Below are 7,399 nucleotides of genomic sequence, written 5' to 3'. Positions count from 1 at the left end.
AGTTCGGGCTTGCGGTGCTCCTTCCCTTCCGGCGGACCCTCAGTCATCAGCTTCTCAGCATCACGCCTCCCCCAGTGCACTTTCGCACGGGCAAAGGCCATTCGTGCCCCTTCTATGCAAATTGACCGCTTGATGAAGTCCAGCCGAGGGCAAGCCCTCACAATCCGCTTCACGAGCCCAAAGAAACTGCTCGGTATGGACTCAGCGGGCCACAGTCGGATAACCAAATCCTTCATGGCTAGTTCGGCCGCCTGATGGAGTTCGATCAGCTGTTTGAGTTGGTCGACAAACGGCACCGGGTAATTCGGCGCCAAATACTGCGACCAGAAGAGCCTTTCCGTAGTTTCCTTCTTCTCATCTCGGAAGAATAGGGCAGCATCAGATATGTTGCCCGGTAAATCCGCAAATGCCCCTGAAAAAATTAGGATTCAATGGGTCACCATGAATCTTCCCTGTGAAAGCATAAGGCGCTTTGAACAAAAATATAAAACCCCTACCGGCCGCAATCTTCCACGCCTCCTCAATATCCTTCAGCGCCGTCTGGGCTTCCACCCGAACCTCATTCGCGGTCCGGACAGCTTGGGCGAGTTCGGATTCTTTCAATGATAGACTCTGCTCCAAACTTTCGCTTCTCCCTACGGCCTCCTGAAGCTGTCGTTCAGCTTCCACGACCCTCGCCTCGTGTTTCTCATGGAGAGCCTGCTCAGCGGCCGCTTTATTTTCGGCCAAGGCAACAACCTTCGTGAGCGCCTCAATTCCGGCATTTGCCCCTGGAGTGCGCGATATATATACTCTAAGATAGTCACAACTACTTACTTGTGCTAAAACTTACTAACAGTTTCAGAACATACCTTGTTTGTCCTCCAGCTGCTTCTTCACTCGGCCGAGTTCCTCTTCGGCCCGCACCAGACTCTGCTTGAGTCTGAACACTTCCGCAGCATGAGAGGAGGCAGTCGCCGCAGACATCTGATTCATAAAATATATACATCATTAGCTAGGTCTCCTGCGGACGGGAAGTTGATCCCCTTTCTGGTACCTGTCCTCTCCGGACAGTGTATCAGGGCCTACTATCTATACTTTGATAGTCTTCTATACATACCTCCAAGCCTTTTATAAGGCTGATGCGGGATTCATTCAGTCCGCTCTCGGCGACCTGAATCTTTTCTATCACCATGACCATAAGGGTGCGGTGTTCATCAATAATGGACGCACTCTCTAGTGCTGTCGATAGGCCGCCTGACGCCTTCGGTTGGACGAAGGCTGCAGGCGGAGAAGGATCACACCCTCCAGTTAAGAGGGGCTGCCCGCCTGATCTCGGAGCCTTAAGGGCCTCCGGGACTATGTCCGGCTGTGGGCCGGATTCCCGATTGCCCCCACCATCGACATTCTTGGGAACCGCCGCTCCCGCACGCCCGGCCTTTGAGGTACGCCCCCTGGCTCAGGTCCCTTTTGGACGATACCTCGGTGTCACAGCCAGGCTCTTGGGAAGGGGCCCTGGGAGGTGTTTCACTCTCCAGGGCATCGGAACCCAACGAGTCCTATGATGAGGCCTGTCGGGCTGAAGACCTCGTCGGACTGTAAAAGGCACGGTGCGAATCAAAATACTACATTCTAGTATATTATGGATGCATGAATATGTTCGGATTTTGTGCACTCACGATTGTACTAGGGGCTGGGCCCTGGGATCATCCTCCGGGTTGCTATTGGTAGCCATGACGGACGCCTCGGGGACGGACGTTCTTCCCCTCTTATGCGAATCTGCCTCTAAGGATGAGGAGGCTGCCCTTTTCTTCCTCCCCCTCGTAGGGGACTCGGGCTCTTCCTCTTCCTCATCCTCTTCCTCTTTGTCCTCTTCCTCCTCCTCGTTCTCTCCAAAGGAGGGAGAGTAACTGGAGTCTTCGGACTTCGTGTCCGAAGTGCCACGACGACGAAGACCGCTCCTAGTCTCCTTGGCCTTTTTTTGGCTTCCTTCTTCGGCGCCTTTTAAGGCGCTGGGACCAGCATATTCATCAGAAGAGGTCCCGCCGGTTCTTCCGGCAGCGGGGCCGGACAATGAATCCGCTCCGCCACCTTCGTCCATTTCTGAAGGCAACCGTGGAAAGACACGTTAAAAAAACATCTCCTTCGGGACATATCAATGAAACATGCGAATAGCCAAGATATGATGGCGACTTACCGGGCTGGCAGGGTGGGACAATTGGTGCCCGCGGTCTGCGGCCAAGTCCGACCATGGTTTGCCGAACTTAAAGAGCACCTTCCAGATGTCCTTATGCGAGGAGCCGAAAAGCTCCCGCAGGGTCCGGTGCTCGGCCGGATTGTACTCCCACAAGTCACAGCCTCTGTGCTGACAAAGAAGGATCAGGCGGACCAGCATCACCTGGACCACGTCAACAAGCCTGACGGCCTTGTCCTCCATACCTTTGACGCGGGTCTGGATCACTGACAATTCGTCGGACGATGACCAGTTCACGCCCTTCTTGGGCCAGGATGTGAGTCGCAAAGGGGCTCCAGATCGAAACTCAGGAGCAGCGGCCCACTTTTTGCCGCGTGGCTTGGTGATATAGAACCACTGTTGCTGCCACTCCTTGACGGAGTCATTGAAAGTACCCGTCGGCCATACAACCTTGGGCATCCTGCTCACCATGGCACCTCCGCACTCGGCATGTTCGCCATTCACCACTTTGGGCTTCACGTTGAAGATCTTGAGCCATAGCCCGAAGTGCGGTGAGACGCGGAGAAAGGCCTCGCACACGATGATAAACATCGAGATGTTGAGAAAAGAATTGGGGGATAGATCGTGAAAATCAATCCCGTAGTAATACATGATGCCGTGAACAAAAGGGTGGAGGGGGAACCCGAGCCCGCGGACGAAATGGAGGAGGAAAATGACTCTCTCATGGGGCTCCGGAGTAGGGACAATTTGTCCCGTCGTTGGAAGACGGTGGCTGATTTTCTTGGCTAAATATCCGGCCGCCCACAGCTTTTTAATATCCTTCTCCTGGACGGAGGAGGCCATCCACTTGCCTCCTGCTCCGGATTCGGACATTTTCGGAGGACCTTTTTTGGTGGGGAGGATGAATGCTTGGGCGCTAGTGCTTGGGCGGAAGGAAAGGGGCGAGCGGAAGTAGAAGGAGGCGCGGGTAGAAGGGAGGAGGCTTTTTCCCCTTTTATCGAGGCGATGAAACTTTACGCCTCCCCGCTTGCCTAACGGAGCCTGCTCGTTCCCCACTTACCGTAATCGGTGGTACGGTTGGGTTACCCATGCCCGTATTGAAGAGGATCCCGCATTAAGGGGACACGATCTCTGATTTGACAAGACGTGCTAAAGAAACCGCTTCGCGATACGTATGGAAGCAGGTTGTAAAAAACGGTTTGGATAAAAACCGGACAATGGCGTGATGTCACTTTTTGAAGAATTGTCAGCAGATTAGATTCATGGATTATTATTCTCTCTACGGTGGTATTTATCTTACAGAGCCGGACACGGTCCTTGTGTTCAAAATTAACTTTGGAGTATTCGGAGGTGGAACCCGCCTCACAATGTCGAAGACAATCTACACGCAGGACTCATCGTCATTGAAGCCTGGTTTAGGGGCTACTCAGGGAGTCCTGGATAAGGGGTATCCGGACAGCCGGACTATATACTTTGGCCGGACTGTTGGACTATGAAGATACATGACAGAAGACTTCGTCCCGTGTCCGGATGGGACTCTCCTTGGCGTGGAAGGCAAGCTTGGCGATTCGGATGTAGATCTCCTCCCCTGTAAACCGACTCTGTGTAACCCTAGCCCCCTCCGGTGTCTATATAAACCGGAGGGTTTAGTCCGTAGGACACAACAACAACAATCATACCATAGGCTAGCTTCTAGGGTTTAGCCTCTCTGATCTCGTGGTAGATCAACTCTTGTAATACTCATATCATCAAGATCAATCAAGCAGGAAGTAGGGTTTTACCTCCATCGAGAGGGCCCGAACCTGGGTAAACATCGTGTCCCCAACCTCCTGTTACCATTAGTCTGAGACGCACAGTTCGGGACCCCCTACCCAAGATCCGCCGGTTTTGACACTGACAGCCACGCCGTCCTGTTTTTCATACATATTCCATCCTCCTATCATGCGGCTGCCTTACATGAAAGTAGTGTTCGTCAGTATCATGCATCAATGAGTTTTGAAGAACAAATTTTATTCCTTTTTCTTATGGGTTTGACTTGACAAGGCAAAATCAAGAAAGAGGAAGGAAAAGAGTAAGGAAGGCGGTGATGGTGGTCCTCTGCAGCAATGTAAATGGAGCATCTATATGGATTCTCCTTGTACTGCTAGTGCATTACAAGATCCAAGTCTCCGCTCCCCTACTCCACCATCCAAGGTGCTTGCTCTAACTTGGCAGTGTGATATCTGGTTGCATGTTGCATATGATGTCTAGCTTGTATTGCTCCTAATTAGTGTAAACTGCATCTGCTTAGCTTAAACATGATACGTGTGAATATGACACACTTTCCTTTCTTTGGTACATACTATATCTATCTATCACACCATGTTCTTACATGAAACTACTCTTCTTGTGTATCTTCCATCAGTCACTTATGATGGGACACCTTTAAGTTGGCAGTGTGATATTGGTTTGCGTATTGAATATGATTTCTAGCATGTATTGCTTCTAGTTTGATGAACGCCACCTATGACGAGACAGTCTTAACTTGGCATAGTGATATTTATTGCACCTTCCATATGGTGTCTAGCTTGCAGTGCTTCTAATTTGTTGAAGTGCATTCTGCTTAGTTACCACATCATAGGTGTGAATATGTCAAGCCATCTAGTTTTTCGTACATATTCCATCCTCATAACATGACTTTGCCTTTCATCAGAGTAGTGCTCGTCAGTATCATGCATGAATGAGTTTTGAAGAGCGAATTATATTCCTTTTTCTTGTCGGTTTGATCTCACAATGCAAAATCAATAAAGATGAAGGAAATTGGCAAGGCATTGGATGATGGTGGTCCTTCCGAGCAACTGAAACGGAGGTCTCTACAGATTCTACTCCGCCATCCTCCCAACAAGACTCGCAAGACAACACAAGGCTAGATAGTCAACGTAGCTATGTAGATGATGAGCACATCTCCCCTACTCCACCATCATAGGTGCTTTCTCTAATTTAGCACTATTATATGTGGTTGCATGTTGCGTATGATGTCTAGCTTGTATTGCTTCTAACTTTGTTGAATTGCATTTGCTTACTTTACACATAATGTCTGTGAATATGACATGTGTTCCTATTTCTAGAACATACTATATCTGATCACACCATGTTCTTACATTAGACTATTGTTCTTGCATATCCCGCATCAGTCACTTATGATAAGGCACCTTTAAGTCGCCACTGTGATATTGGTTGTGTCTTGCATATGATTTCTAGCATGTACTACTTCTAATTTGTTGAGACACCATATAGTTTGAACTTGGCAGAGTGATATTGGTTGCAACTTTCATATGGTGTCTAGATTGCAGTGCTTCTAATTTGTTGAAATGCCTTCTGCTTAGTTACCACCTCATAGGTGTGAATATGTCACGCCATCCTGTTTTTCATACATATTCCATCCTCACATCATGTGTTTGTCTTTCATCCAAGTAGTGTTCGTCAGTATCATGCATGAATGAGTTCTGAAGAGCGAATTTTATTTCTTTTTCTTATCGGTTTGACTTCAAAATGCAAAATCATTATAGTTGAAGGAAATTAGTCTGGCAGTGGATGATGGTGGTCCTTCGGAGCAACTCAAATAGGGGGGTCTCTACAGATTCTACTCCACCATCCTCCCAACAAGATTCGCAAGACAACACAAGGCTGGACAGTCAACGTAGCTGTGTAGATGATGAGCACATCTCCCCTACTCCACCATCACAGGTGCTTGCTCTAACTTGGCACTATTATATGTGGTTGCATGTTGCGTATGATGTCTAGCTTGTATTGCTTCTAACTTTGTTGAATTGCATCTGCTTACTTACACATAATGCCTATGAATATGACACGTGTTCCTGTTTCTAGAACATACGTGTACATGATGAGCACATCTCCCATACTCCTCCATCATAGGTTCTTGCTCTAACTTGGAACTGTTATACGTGGTTGTGTTTTTCGTATGATGTCTAGTTTGTATTGCTACTGGTTATGTTGAATTGCATCTGCGTAGCTTACAACTTATACCTGCAACGATAACTTACCCATAAGACACATTTAACTTGGGACTGTGATGTAGGTTGCATCTTGCATTGTCTTCTAGCTTGTACTGCTTCTAATTTCTTGAAATGGCACTTACGATGAGACACTTTTTACCTGATAGAGTGATATTGGTTGCATGTTCATATGGTGCCTAGCTTTCATTTCTTCTAATTTTGTTTAAATGCCTTCCGCTTACTGTTTTTTCATACATATTCCATCCTCCTATCGTACGTGTGAATATGCAACACTGTCTTTTTTGTATATATTCCATCCTCCTATCCTGTGCTTGCCTTACATCAAAGTAGTGTTCGTCTGTATCATGCATCAACCAGTTATGCAAAGCTAATTTTATTCATCTTCTTGTGGTTTTGACTTCATAAGGCAATATCAGAAAATAGGAAGGAAAAGAGTAAGTTAGGGGATGTTGGTGGTCCTCTGCACCGACGCAAACAGAGACTCTCTAGATTTGCCATTGCTACTGCTAATGAATTTGAGGTCCCAAGTCTACATGATGAGTTCATCTCCCGTACTCCACCATTGCAGGTGCTTGCTCTAAGTTGATAGTGTGCTAATTGGTTTCATGTTGCATATGTTGTCTAGCCTGTATTTCTTCTATTTTGATTAAATTGCACCTGTTGAGTTTATACGTTATACATGTGCATATGACATGGCTTTCTGTGTCTAGAATACACTGCATCTATCTATCATACCATGTTCTTAAATCAAAGTACTATTGTTGTGTATCCCGCATCAGTCACTCATGATTGGATGCTTTTAACATGGCACTTTGATAGTGGTTGCATCTTGCATTGATTTCTACATTGTACTGCTTCTAATTTTTCAAATTGCCACTTATGACAAGACACTTTTAACTTGACAGAGTAATATTGGTTGCATCTTTCATATGATGTCTAGCTTGCATTACTTCTATTTTCTTGAAAACCCTTCTGCTTAGTTTACATATCATAGCTGTGAATATGTCATGTCGTCCTGTTTTCCTTACATATTCCATCCTCATACGGTTGTCTTACATCAAAGTATTGCTTGTATGTTGCATCAATGAGTTCTGAAGAGCGAGTTTATTCTTTTGTGTTGTGGGTATGGCTTGACATGGCAAAGTCAAAAAAGAGCAAGGAAAATAATATAGTAGGGAGTGGTGTTACTCGTCGGGTGAAACAAAAAAGG

This window comes from Triticum aestivum, chromosome 1B (assembly GCF_018294505.1).
Source record: "Triticum aestivum cultivar Chinese Spring chromosome 1B, IWGSC CS RefSeq v2.1, whole genome shotgun sequence".
Taxonomy (NCBI): domain Eukaryota; kingdom Viridiplantae; phylum Streptophyta; class Magnoliopsida; order Poales; family Poaceae; genus Triticum; species Triticum aestivum.
The sequence above is the reverse complement of the archived record's forward strand: the minus strand, read 5'-3'. Positions refer to the sequence as shown.